This window comes from Ictidomys tridecemlineatus, chromosome 1 (assembly GCF_052094955.1).
Source record: "Ictidomys tridecemlineatus isolate mIctTri1 chromosome 1, mIctTri1.hap1, whole genome shotgun sequence".
In the NCBI taxonomy this organism is placed as follows: Eukaryota; Metazoa; Chordata; class Mammalia; order Rodentia; family Sciuridae; genus Ictidomys; species Ictidomys tridecemlineatus.
The window spans coordinates 97414262-97427914 of NC_135477.1; the positions used below are offsets into that span (position 1 = coordinate 97414262).

General features: G+C 34.0%; 1 long non-coding RNA gene and 1 pseudogene across 1 annotated transcript in view; one reads left to right on the forward strand and one right to left on the reverse strand.

The window, feature by feature from the left end:
- LOC101962708 (uncharacterized) overlaps window positions 1–13653 on the reverse strand; it is a 221464-nt gene that overhangs the window by 141601 nt on the left and 66210 nt on the right. The gene's annotated exons all lie outside the window — the stretch shown is intronic.
- Window positions 2890–3848, forward strand: LOC101962426 (heterogeneous nuclear ribonucleoprotein A1-like; annotated as a pseudogene).

Sequence of the window (13653 nt, forward strand, 5' to 3'; positions counted from 1 at the left end):
TTCACAGTGACAAGCACTGAGCTCACACTAGGTATATTTTCATCAGTTTTTAATCTAGTCTTTATCACTGATCTTAAATAACTCATTAACCACACTGAATGTGTTTTCTACCTCTCTTCAGTTTAACATAAATGCTACTGTTAAGATACTATTTTGCTTATTTCATCAGAGTTTATCACACTTGCCATCCATGCTTAGCTTGGTGCTTTTGCTATTCTTTTTATTTTATTTTATTTTATTTTAGGTAATTGTAGATGGACATCATGGCTTTATTTTATTTGTTTATTTTTATGCGGTGCTAAGGATGGATGCCTCACACATGCTGCCACTGAGCTACAGCCCTAGCCCAGGATTTTGCTATTCTTTGCATGAACAAAATGTCACTCAGATTTATTAGGGATGTTTTGGGAAGTATCCTTTAACTATTTTCACCTGTGTTGCAGACATCTCTCTGATGGCTCAGGTCTTAACTGGCTTTTCAGATTTATGATATTAATGATGATGTTGCTCAAGAATTTGTGTTGCTTTTATAGCAGCGTCTGACTGTGCACTATTCCTGTTGTCTCAGTTTCTCCCACATTCCAAAGACAAAAATGTGACCCAGGCCTGATCATTCGGGTGAATTCATCTGTTGGCCATAGTGAATTTTCAGATATGGGTACGTGAAGTCAGTCAGTTTACTCAAAGTAAATCACTTCAGTGACCTTTTAGCTATGACTTTTAGGTGTGAGAATGTAAGCTAAAAAGTATTTAATCAGAACTTAGAAATCTACTTGAACATGGGTATATAAAGAGGAAAAAGGAATTGAAAGAATATAATGGCCATACTTGAAGCCAGTCCCTTAGATTTCTGAGTTGCACATGAACTAGTCATTTCTTTTCAGATTGACTTTCTGTCTTATGTCTTGGTTGCTGAAAACTCAAAGAGTCCTGACTCACACACTTAAATTTATAACTAAGTAACCCAAGTATCTCTGAGGCAAGAAACTCAAAAAGGTGGAACTATATTAAATATCTTGATTCATAAAAAGCATAATTGTATACAATAAATATTAAGTTTTTATTTATATTCTTTTTATTATAGAAATAGTAAGAGTGGTTTTGTTTTGTGCAACGTAATCTCACATATTCTAGTGCTAAAATTCATAGGGGAAATTTTTACAAAATTTATCCTTAAAATTGATTATTTTTAACAATTATAATTTGTAATACCTTTATATTATTATAACCCAGATATCATGTTCTATATTTCAACTCCATAGCATAATATGAAAAACCATAATTAAATACCTAACCAACATTGATAATGTAATACCTAATTTAGGTCAAGTTTAAAATTGCTTCTAAGTTGACTATAATATGGCAGGACTACATGGATGAATTAGATCTGAGGTTACCCACATAAAAAATCCAGACATATTATATTAATATTTGTCATATAACTATAACAAATAATACAAAATACTTACCAAAGACCTGGAACTATTTATTCTAAGCACTTGACAGTCATTAACTTGTTGAATCTCTTTTGAGATGGATGCTACAATTTTATCAGTTTATAGAAGAGGAAACAAGTCCAAAGCAGTGAAATAATTTACCCAGTGTCACAAGAAGAGTAAGTACTCTGCCCGAGATTAAAATCCAAGCAATCAGACCACAGAACTAGGATACTATACTCACATATACACAGGTGCTGCAATAGAGCTCAATATAAACTCTGGGGTCAAGTTCCCATTCACTTTATGCAACTGTAGTTGTTTTCTTGCATGTGCACCTGATGTAAGCAGATGAAGACAGCCCTGGGGCAAGTAGGCATGGGACAATCTAAACACCAGTGCCTATAAACATCAGGAATGAAATATAAGGCAGTCCAAATTACCTCTTACCAATAATAATTTGGTATTAATATGTTGCTTCACAGGAAACAACTGTGTTTAAAGACCCCTATTAAAATAAAAAAATTACTTCCTATATATATAATATAAACCTCAATTGATTTGAGGATTAGTTAATTATCTAGCTGGGTTCCTGAGGCAAACTTTTGAGAATTGCCATGTAAGAAAAGAGGGGGAACGTTTTGAGTTCTGCAGAAAAGCAAGAAGAGGGATAATGTAAAATGTTTTTGTAATACAATTTTATATTTATATTCCAAGGACTATATCCTATTTTATGAGTGCTAAACTTTTCTAATCATTGACAGTCACACTATGAAGGATTCATAAGAAAAGGATTAATATTTACTGAATGTGAGAATGTGTTATGTAATAGGTGATCCACACACATCTCTCACCCTCTTGGCTCCCTTCTCAAAAATCTTCTGGCTACCTGCTCCATTCTCTTGAGAATATCACTTAAATCTTTTTTTAAAAAAGAAATCTAAAATATGATAAATGCTACATTAGTGAAATTACCATTGATTTCTCATATTATCAATAAACTGAGCTTTTTAAGCACTAAGAATTAGAAAATCTTTTAATAGGCTTTAGATTACATATAGGTATGAAAGTGTGGCTACTATCAATAAATGTCTTCAAAACCTGCTCTGGTCAATCATAATTTTTTATTAAATAATTAACACAAGAAAAATTCTAATAATTAAGCTCTTAATTTGGGAAAAAGAGAGTGCTACAAACTGAATGTTTGAGTCCTTCCCAAATTCATATGTTGAAATCCTCTCCTCTACTGGAAAGGTGTTAAAAAACATGGAATATGATGAGGCCATAAGGGTAGAGCACTCGTAAATGTGATTGTGCCTTTATGAAAGAGACACCAGAGAACTCCCTCAGTCTTTGTGCCATGTGAGGACACAGCAAGAAGGGAGATGTTCCTTTTTCTGCCCGTGGGTACTGCCAAGAAAGCATCATTAAAGTCTCTCTTCCTACTGCTGTCATGTCTAAATCAGAGTCCCCTAAAGAACCCAAACAGGTACGGAAGTTACTCACTGGGAGCTGAGCTTTGAAACAACTGATGAGAGTGTGAGAAGTCATTCTGAGCAATGGGGAACACTCATGGACTGTGTGGTAATGAAGACTCAAACACCAACCTCTCCTGGGACTTTGGTTTGTCACATCTGCCACTGTGGAGGCAGTGGATGCAGCCATGAATGCAAGACTACACAAGGTGGATGGAAGAGTTGTGGAACCAAAGAGAACTGTCTTAAGAGAGAATGCTCAAAGACAAGGGGCCTACTAAACTGTGAAAAGGATCTTTGTTGGGCATTAAAGAAAACCCTGAAGAACACTACCTCTGAAATTATTTTGAACAATACAGGAAAATTGAAATTATTGAAATCATGACTGACCAAGGCAGTGGAAAGAAGAGGGGCTTTGCTTTTGTAAGTTTTGATGACCATGATTCTGTAGATAAGACTTTCATTCAGAAATACCATACTGTGAATGGCCACAACTGTGAAGCGAGGAAAGTGTTGTCAAAGCTAGAGATGCCCAGTACTTCATCTAGCCAAAGAGGTCGAGGTGGTTCTGGAAACTTTGGTGGTGGTCTTGGAAATGGTTTTGGTGGAAATGACCATTTTGATCATGGAGGAAACTTTAGTGGTCGTGGTGGCTTTGGTGGCAGCCCATGGTGGTGGTAGACATGGTAGTAGCAGGGATGGCTACAATGGATTTGGTAATGATGGAAGCAATTTTGGAGGTGGTGGGAGCTATGATGATTTTGGCAATTACAACAACCAATCATGAAATTTTGGACCCATGAAGGGTAGAAAGTTTGGAGGAAGAATCTCTGGACCTTATGATGGTGGAGGCCAATATTTTGCCAAACCACAAAACCAAGGTGGCTATGGTAGTTCCCACAGCAGCAATAGCTATGGCAGTGGCAGAAGGTTTTAATACTACCTGGAAACAAAGCTTAGCAGGAAAGGAGAGCCAGAGAAGTGACAGGAAAGTTTACAACAGATTTGTGAACTCAGCCACGCACAGTAGTGGCAGGGCCTAGCTGCTACAAAGAAGACATGATTTAAACAATACTCATATGTATGGGCAAAAAACTTGAGGACTATATTTGTGACTAATTGTATGACAGGATAACAGGTTGTTTTAGTTTCTGTTCTGTGGAAATTGTAAAGCATTCCAATAAAGTGTTTTAATGTAGACTTTTTTTTTGCACCCATGCTGTTGATTGCTAAATGTAATAGTCTGATCATTACACTGAATAAATGTGCCTTTTTAAAAATGTGCTGTGTAAAGTTAGTCTATGCTGAAGCCATCTTTGTAAAAGATGGTGTGAAGATAGAATTTATTCAGGATGATGCCAAGTTCAGAAACCTTGGTGCAGTTGTGACTTTCTGAAGTTCACTACTGAAAGGGTCACCCAAGCACACCCGTAGAATTATTTAGTTATAAAAATGATTGTTGGTACATCCTATACAATATCTGCATTGAATAATAGAATCTGGTAAGTAATAAATGGGACTAAAGCTTGTGTGTCATCCATTATCATGTGTAATCAATAAACAATTTAATTCTCTTGAATAGAATGAAAACCATAAAAAAAAGAAGGTGGTTTTCCATAAACCAGGAAGCAGGCACTCAGCAGACACTGAACTAAATGGTACTTTGATCTGACTCCAGAACTGTAAGAAATAGGTATTTGTTATCCATAAGCCATGCCATCCACTCTGTGGTAGCTTCTTATAGCAGCTAAGACAGAGTTGGTTGGGTTAAGGAAAAATTATCTAAAGATTAAGACCAGAAACTGCATCTGCTAGAAGACATAGGGGAAATAAACATATAGGTGCAGGCAATGGTTTTCTCAGTAGGACTCCTATAGCTCAATAATACCCCAAATCAATAAATGGGCTGGCATCAAACTAAAATGCTTCTGCACAGAAAAGGAAATAATAGGATAAAGAGAGAGCCCACAGAATGGAAGAAAAATCTTTGCCAGCTACTCTTCCACAGATGATTAACATCCAGAATATATAAAGAACTGGGAAAAACTTACCACCAAAAAAAACAACAAAGAACTCAATCAATAAATGGGCAAGTAAACTAAACAGACACTTTTCAAGAGAAAAAGTACAAATGGCAAACAAATAAATGGGAAATTTTTCAACATTGTTAGCCATCAGAGAAGTACAAATAAAACCACACTGAGCTTTCCTCTTGCTCCAGTTAGAATGCCAATCATCAAGAATTCAAATAACAATAAATGCTGGCAAGTATGTGGTGTGGAGGGGGGACACTTATACACTGTTGGTAGGAATATAAATTAATACAGCCACTATGGAAGTCAGTATGGAGCTTCCTCAAAAGACTAGGAATGAAATCACCATATGATCCAGCTATAGCATTCCACAGTATTTGTTCAAAAGAAAGTTTTAGCATATGGCAGCAATACATACATACTCATGTTTGTAGCAGTAAAACTCACAATAGTCAAGTTATTGAACCAGCCTAGGTGTCTGTCAACAGATTAATGAATAAAAGAAAATATGTCATATGTACACAATGGGGTTTTATTCAGCCTCAAAGAAGAACAAAATTATTTCATTTGCTGGAATATGGATAGAACTGGAAAACATCATAACTTCCCTGTTTATTAGTTGGAAGACATTTTTTATTTGTATGATATAAATTTAAGACCCAATGGAAAATGGCATGTAGAGAACACAATCAATAGGAGAAAAAAACACAAAATAAAACAGTCTTTAAGGGATGGGTCATGAAGGCAGGGTGACTGATGACAACAAAATAAGAATGAGAAAGGATATTGTGAGACTGGAGCAAAACCAAAAGAACATATGATGTCAAAAAATGAGGGGGAGAGAGTATTTTAAGACAAGTATTTTAAGACAAAATATTTTAAGACAAATTTTTCTAATTTGGAATTAGAAAATTCCAAGTTTCTAATGGAATTGAGCTACATTAAATTCCATTAGAAATTTGAAATTAGGAAAACCAAAAGGCTTTGTAAATTTTAGACCTGTTTTCCTTTCAATTTCTACTCGATTCCTAGGTGATCTCATCTTTTTTGTTTGTTTGTTTCAATGCCTTCTTCTAAATTATGCCTTCTTCTAAACTTACATATAACCACTCCTGACCTCTCCTCTAATCTCTTGACTTGAACAGCCAACTCCTTATTCAACATCTACATTTGGATACTTAGCAAGCATCTTGAGTTCAACATGTAAAGTTTGGGCTCTTGTTTTTCATGCCTAATCCTGCACCTGCTTCTTCCCTGGTTTCCCTATCTTAGTCAATGACACAATCATTCACTCAATTTCTCTAGTCAAAAACTTGGAAAGACTATGATTCCTCTCTCATCAGCAAATTCTCTCAAGATTCTGTCAGTTCCTCCCATTTCCACTCTCATTGTTCCTTCTCTAACCCTATCCACTATCTTCTCCACAAGGTTCATTATGTCAGTCTCCTAACTAGTTTCTTTGATTTTATTATTTCTCTGCCATCTATTCTCTATACAATAGTCATCCTAATGTTTCTAACATGTAAGTTAGATGATGCCCCACTCTTATCCAAATTCATTTAGATGTGTTCCATTACCCAAAGAATAGAATCTAAAGTCCTGAGCCTCCAGTCCTGACTAAATGGTGATCAATATATCCATCCATTCTATCTGTATCGCTATGTACAAAACAAACAAAAAACACTTAATAAAATTCATAAAAATGAGCAAAATCAGAGAAAGCTAGAGAAAAGAAAGCAGGCTGGTTAGAGACCTGAATATTTGAAGAATGACCCGGCTGTGAATCTCTTAGGCTTTGTTTCATTTTGTGTCCTATGTATCCAAGAATGAAGAGGCCAAAACCAAAATACCAACAAGCACATGCGCATGTGCACACATACACACACAATCTCCTCAAAAAGATCCACTCTCTGTAGCCAAAGGATAGAGGAAAAGGAAGTCTATCTAGCAGGACATAAACATTTTGACCACAATGTCTCTGTGTGAAAACCATACACATGCACCTTCTCCTCATCACCAGATGCTGCATCCTGAGACTGTTGGTAGTGCCTTGTTTTCTATCTCTGCTGTACAATATTGAAATGACGTTCCTTCTTTGTCCAACTAGAAGAAGAAGCTACAGAATCCTGAGAAGACATCTGAGAAGCCCATCCATGTAACTCCAGAAACAACACAGTAAAGTGTTTGCAAATTAAGTGTTCTGTTTTGAAACACTAGAATTAGCTAGGTCTCTGGAAACCACACATGTAGAGCAGATCTGAATAACACTACAAAGATTTTGAAAACTATATTGACATTTGAACCACAATCCACAAATGCAGGTAAGGATGTGCATTCTTAATATAAACAGGCTAAATCCCTGATAAAACAAAATATTTAAATAAGAATCAGAATCTTATACCTAGTATTATAATGTTGAAAATACAATATAAAATTATTAATTATGGTTAAAAAATAAATATCTCAACTTGAATAAGAAAAGGAAAATTAAAACACATCTATGCTGAGAAGACACAGATATGGGAATTATCTGTCAAGTTTGAAGCAGTCTGGGGGTGTAGCTCAGTGGTAGAATGCTTGCTTAGCATGTGTAAATCCCTGGTTCAGTCCTCAGCACTGCAAAAAAAAAAAGTGTGAAGCAGCTACTGTAAAATGTTTCAATAAGAAATCATAAACTGGGATAAGGTTGTGGCTCAGTGGTAGAACACTCACCTGGCACATGTGAGGCACAGGATTCCATCCTCAGCACCACATAAAAATAAATAAGTAAAGGCACTGTGTCCACCTACAACTGAAAATAAAATAAAATAAAGAAAAAGAAATGATAAACTGCAGGGTGCAGTGGTGCACATATATAATCCCAGTGGCTCAGGAGGCTGGGCACGGGAGTATCAAGTTCAAAGCCAGCCTCAGCAACTGAGCTTAGTCCCTAAGCAACTCAGTGAGACCCTATCTCTAAATAAAATTTTTTAAAAAGGGCTGAAGATGTGACATAGTAGTTAAGAGCAGAAAGGAGATGTCAGAGTTAAAAATCAGTGCATTTGAAGATATATTGGTAAAAACTATCCAATCTGAACTATAGAAAATATAGATTAAAATAAAATGAACAGAGCACAGAGACCCACAGAAAAAAAATAAAAAGATACAATATTTATATCTTCTAAGTTCTAGAAGGAAAGAGAGAGAGTACAGAAGAGAGCAAGACTTTTAAAAATTGTATAGATAATGGCTAAAAACTTTCCAAATTTGTCCAAAGACACAAACCTACAGATTCAAGAAAGTAAGCAAAGTCCTAACACAATGAACTCAGGGAAATCCAGGTCCAAGTACATCATGCGTATTATTGAAAACTAAAAACTTAGAAGAAATCTTGAAGGCAGTTAGAGAAAGATGATATATTGCATATAGTCAACAAATGATTGGATTGACAAAGGATTTCACACCAGAAACTATGAAGTTCAGAAGAAAGTGGTACAACATTTATTACATGAGGAAAGAAAAAAAAATCAATCCAGAACTCTATATCAATCAAAACTTTCTTCAGAAATGAAGATGAAATAAAAAGATATTCTCAGAATGAATCCAAGAATTTTTCACTAGCATACCTGTTCTAAAATAATGACTAAAGAAAAAAAATTAAACAGAAAGGGGATGACAGAAGGGAAATCCAAAGCCCTTACAAAGGTGTGATTATTTGGTACCTGGTGCCTAACCCTCATCTTCTTGTTTCTTAGTGCACACAGACATGCCAGTTTCCTTGCCAGGCTTCCAACTCAACAAGCATGTTCCTTCTCGGTGCCTTTCAACTTTTTTCCTCCCAGAAATCTCTTACCCATGTTCTGTGAGACTACCTTTCTTTATTTCCTATATAAACCTCATCTCTTTAGGTGGGACTTTTCTGAGCACTACAACTACAATAGCATTTCCATTACTCTCTATTTTCCAATTCAGCTTTATTTATTTATATTCTGTCTCTTCAGTGGAATTAGCACTTTGTCTTCTTTTTTTATGAATGTATCTCCAGCAACTGAAATAATATTTGGCACATAGGAGGTCTCAAATCTTATATCACTGGAGATGTCTGAGAAACATTTTTCCTCTTGATAACAACTGACAAACAGGAGAACTTGTGTCTGTTTCTAGTGGCATTAGACAATAGCACAGTGTTAAATAAATATTTTTCAATGAATGGATTAATAAAAGTAAAATGTAAATTTGATTGCCCTGTTTTCATAGGGGAAATGATATAGAGAAAAATATGAGAAATAAAAATATAGCAAAAAACAGAGTCCAACCTAAGAAATGTTAAGGATGAAGAAATTTCGGAGAATGTTAGTCAAAAGATACAAATTTTCAGCTTTAAGATCAATAAGACTGGAAACCGACTGTACAACATAGATGTACAGGAAATGTGTTGAGAGTATATCTTAAGTAATCTTGCCACAAAATGTACTCATCACCACTATGAATGTTAGTCTGATTGTGGCAATCATTTTATAATGTGTGTGTGTGTGTGTGTGTGTGTGCATTATACATGTACTATAAGATCACCTTGTACCACTTGAATGCAAACCATTTTTTTCAATTATACCTCAATCAAATGGAAAAATATTGAGACAATAAGAAATAGGAAAAATAAAATATGGAAATTGAAAATAGAAAATAAAGATCCAAAATAATAAAACTAAGTGTTTCTAGGGAAGGAAACACAATATTTGAAATAGAATAAAGAACCAAAACCTGAACAAAAGATTATCTGTAAGAAAAAAAATTGTTAAATTTAAAAAGAGAAATCTGACCATGCAAATAAAATGGATTTGTGGTATTCAGAAGAAATCAATTAATACACAACAAGATCAGGAGAAATATAGAAGAAATTTGCTTAAATATAGGCAAAAAGAAAAATTCCTACAAGCCTTCAGAAAGGAAAAGACTTACTTAACAATAAATGATTAATTTGGTCTTTCATTGTCTATGTGTTGTATTTTTCCCCATTAATATCCAGAAGCCAGTGAAGCAACATCTATATATTTTGAGGCAAAACATCTATGATCCATGAATAGTGTATTCAATGGTATTATCTTTTCATGTATGAAACACAAAGATATTCTTGAAATGAAATGAAAATTTCTGTATTTCTCTAAAAATTTACCTGAAATTGTTCTCTAGATGATTAAAAGTTGCATCAAAACAAAGATCTCAATAACTATATAAAATATATATAAGACATTTTTGGTTGTAAACCAACTGCCATTTTCTTCTTGCCAACAAAAACTCTGATATAAATCAGCCTAGATCATTCACCATTTACAGGGGATTATTTATGTGGGTTTGAGTCAATCATGATAATACCATCCCCATTTGCCATAAATGGGCAGAAATTTAGAAAATGAAATACAAGGAGTATAGGGATTTCTGAGAATATTTTACTTTTTGATAAAAATTGACAAAAGGAAAACTTCCTGCTTCTAGTGGCAGTGGGTGATGGCATGATACCTGAAACTATAGCCACTGTATTACAACCAATGAAAGCATAAGGTCTGATACAAAAAAGAATATATGCCTGAAATAAGAACACAAAGACTCTTGATTATATCATATCACTGTGTCAGTGAATGAAGCACTCTGAACTCTAATGCTGGGTTGCTTTTTCTATGAGAGCAAATTTCTTATCATTTAAGTCTCTTTAGTTGCAGATTATTATCATTTACAGCTGAAATTACCCTAACTGATGCAAGATTTTGGCTTTATTTTTCCTCTTAAAAACCTTTCTGAAGAAAATTGATATATGTAGAAAAATTTATTTATGAAAGTGTTTGTTATAGTATTATCACAATTACTTACAATAGTGGAAAACAAAACATATGAATATAAGAGAATATCCAAGTGGTTTTGCAGCCATTAAATTTATACTTTGAACTATCTTAACATAGGATGTCATAACGTTAACTAAAATTAAAATGCAAAATATTTTAAAATCTATTTAAAGTCTAGTAGGAAATATACTAAATGTAGTTGTAGATGTGTAATGGTATTATTTTTTTTCGGTTTTTATGCTTTTTTGAATTAACATAATTATCTATAATTGATATATATGGTTTTTATAAAAATAAGGTTAAAATATTTTCAAGATTATAATTTTGAAGCATATATGGAAACACTTCAAAAATATTTCAGCAATATTAGTAACTAAAAAATGTACAAATTTTTACTAACAATTCTTAAAGATGCTTATTCATGTCCGTGGGCTGGGGACATAGCTCAGTTGGTAGTGTTCTTGCCTCACATGCACAAGGTTCTGGATTTGATTCCAGCACCACACACACACACACACACACACACACACACACAATAAATAAATAAATAAATAAATAAATAAATAAATAAATAAATAAATAAATATTACACACTGTCAAAAACCTATAGAACATTACAGAACCAAAAATGGACATTAACATATGCAAATTTTTTTAAAAATCATTTTGAAGGAATGCAGAGTGTGGCAAAATAATCCAACTACATTACAAATGCAGGAAACAACCTCACTGAAAGGGATGGGAGAAAAGGTGTTGACCTAAGTTACTTCAGGATGGAATCTATCAGACCAAAGGCAAAGGGAATTGAACACAAATACTGCACTCTACTTGCTAAAGTGGTACAGATATTATACATACATACTGGAATTGAAAAATTAAATAAATGGATGACAAATAGGAGAAGGCACATTACTTACATTGGGGTAGGAGATTACAGATAAGCGAAGGGAAATGGCTGAAATGATTTCTGTAGCAATGGATCAAAACTGAAGACATTAGTAGGACTTTCTGTTAGCTTAATACAGATACTGATGGAAACATACAAAAAATTATAAATATATGAAAATACAGAGGTTAACATACACACATATATTGTCTTACATTTTTAGCTAAGAGAGCCTAGAAGCAATGACATTTCAGTAACAATAAGCACAACTGGTCCCTAAATTTTGGTTTCTAATACCATTTTCCAATAAAAGGGAGCTCAGCTCCTTGGAGGAATGTTTGAATCTAGAACTCAGGCAGAAAAAAAAATGACCCTAGATCATCAGGGAGTGCTGATAATTACACTATGTTACATACAATACGTACATACACACACACACACACACACACACACACACACACACACACATGACGTATGTCAAGGGAAACAGAAGACAAGTGAAAGAGCCACCATGGCCAAAGCTGGAACAATTTGAGCCACAAAATAACGTACAACAAATAAAGTTCTATTGAATTATGTTTCTCTCATTTACTAAAATACTATCAAAATGTTCTATCTATTCATTTATTCAGTAATTTCCAATAATATATATACAAATGTTTATATATTTACATTATGTATAAATTATTGAAATTATAGAAAAAATGAAAAATGGGAAATATAAACAATTCTCCCATGCAGAAAAATTCCAAATTATTTATGTAGATACTCCAACTACAAATACATGAAGCATAATTTCCCACCCTCTACGTGTGAGATGCACATTGTCACTATCTTTTAAATGGAACAATATGGGAATAAAAGAAAAAGCTTAACTTTACAGTGAAGAAACCTGATGAACACTACCCCAGCCAGGTGATGGAGGTTAAAGTCCACAATGATAGATCACATTGATAGTATGCATCCTTGATATAACATGATGAGAAAGCCTTTGTGATCTCTTTTTTTTTTTATGAGCTCAGAGCTCACATACATACTGTTTTATTGATTTTTTTTAATGTGGTGCTGAGGATCGAACCCAGTGCCTCACACATGCGAGACAAGCTCTCTACCATTGAGCCACAATCCTAGCCCCTGTGATAATTCTTCCCAAATCCATAACTATAATCTAATGATAAGAAAAATATCAAAACAATCCCAATCGAGAAATATGCTACAAGATACCTAATAAATACTTTTCAAAACTGTGGGGTTCCTCAAACAAACAAACAAGTCTAAAAAATTGTCACAGCTAAGGAAAGCCTAAGAAAACAGAATGTAATGTGGTATCCTGAATGGGATCCTGTATTCTGGTAAGAACTTAGAGAAGCTGATCAACTATGGACTTTAGTCAATAATAATGTGTCACTATTGGTTTATTAATTTTGATGAATGCATCATACTAATAGTACAATATATTACATACGGTAATAGTCTAAAATATTAATAATAAGGGAAACTGTGGAGTCTATGGAAACTCTCTGTACTATCTTCACCATTTTTATGTAAAGCTGTAATTATTCTAAAAATCTAACGTTTATTGTTTTTAAGTGAGTATTTTCAGCCAAATGTTTTTTCCCTGAGACTAGAAGGATGGTATTGTTAGAAAACTCCTGAACTCAGAGTTAATACCAAAGTTTTCTGTCAAGAAATTTATTTGGCATAAAGGACACTCAACCATAGATTCTGACTGTGCCGCAGAGCAACCACATGGCTTTGGGACCTGACTCAGAATCCTCAGTTTTACAATGAAGAGCTGAATCAATTTATTAAAATTTTCTAGCATTTTTTAATAAAGCTAAATTCAAATTCTGTTTGAACCACTTCCTGCCTTCTTTCTCGAAAAGTCTTTTGACCTCCTCTGATCTCAGTTTTGTCAGTTTTAAAATAAGAAGACTAAAATAAAGCATCTTTGCGTACTTTTTCCAGATCTAAAAATCCTCACCAAGCATGTTTTACTAATATGGC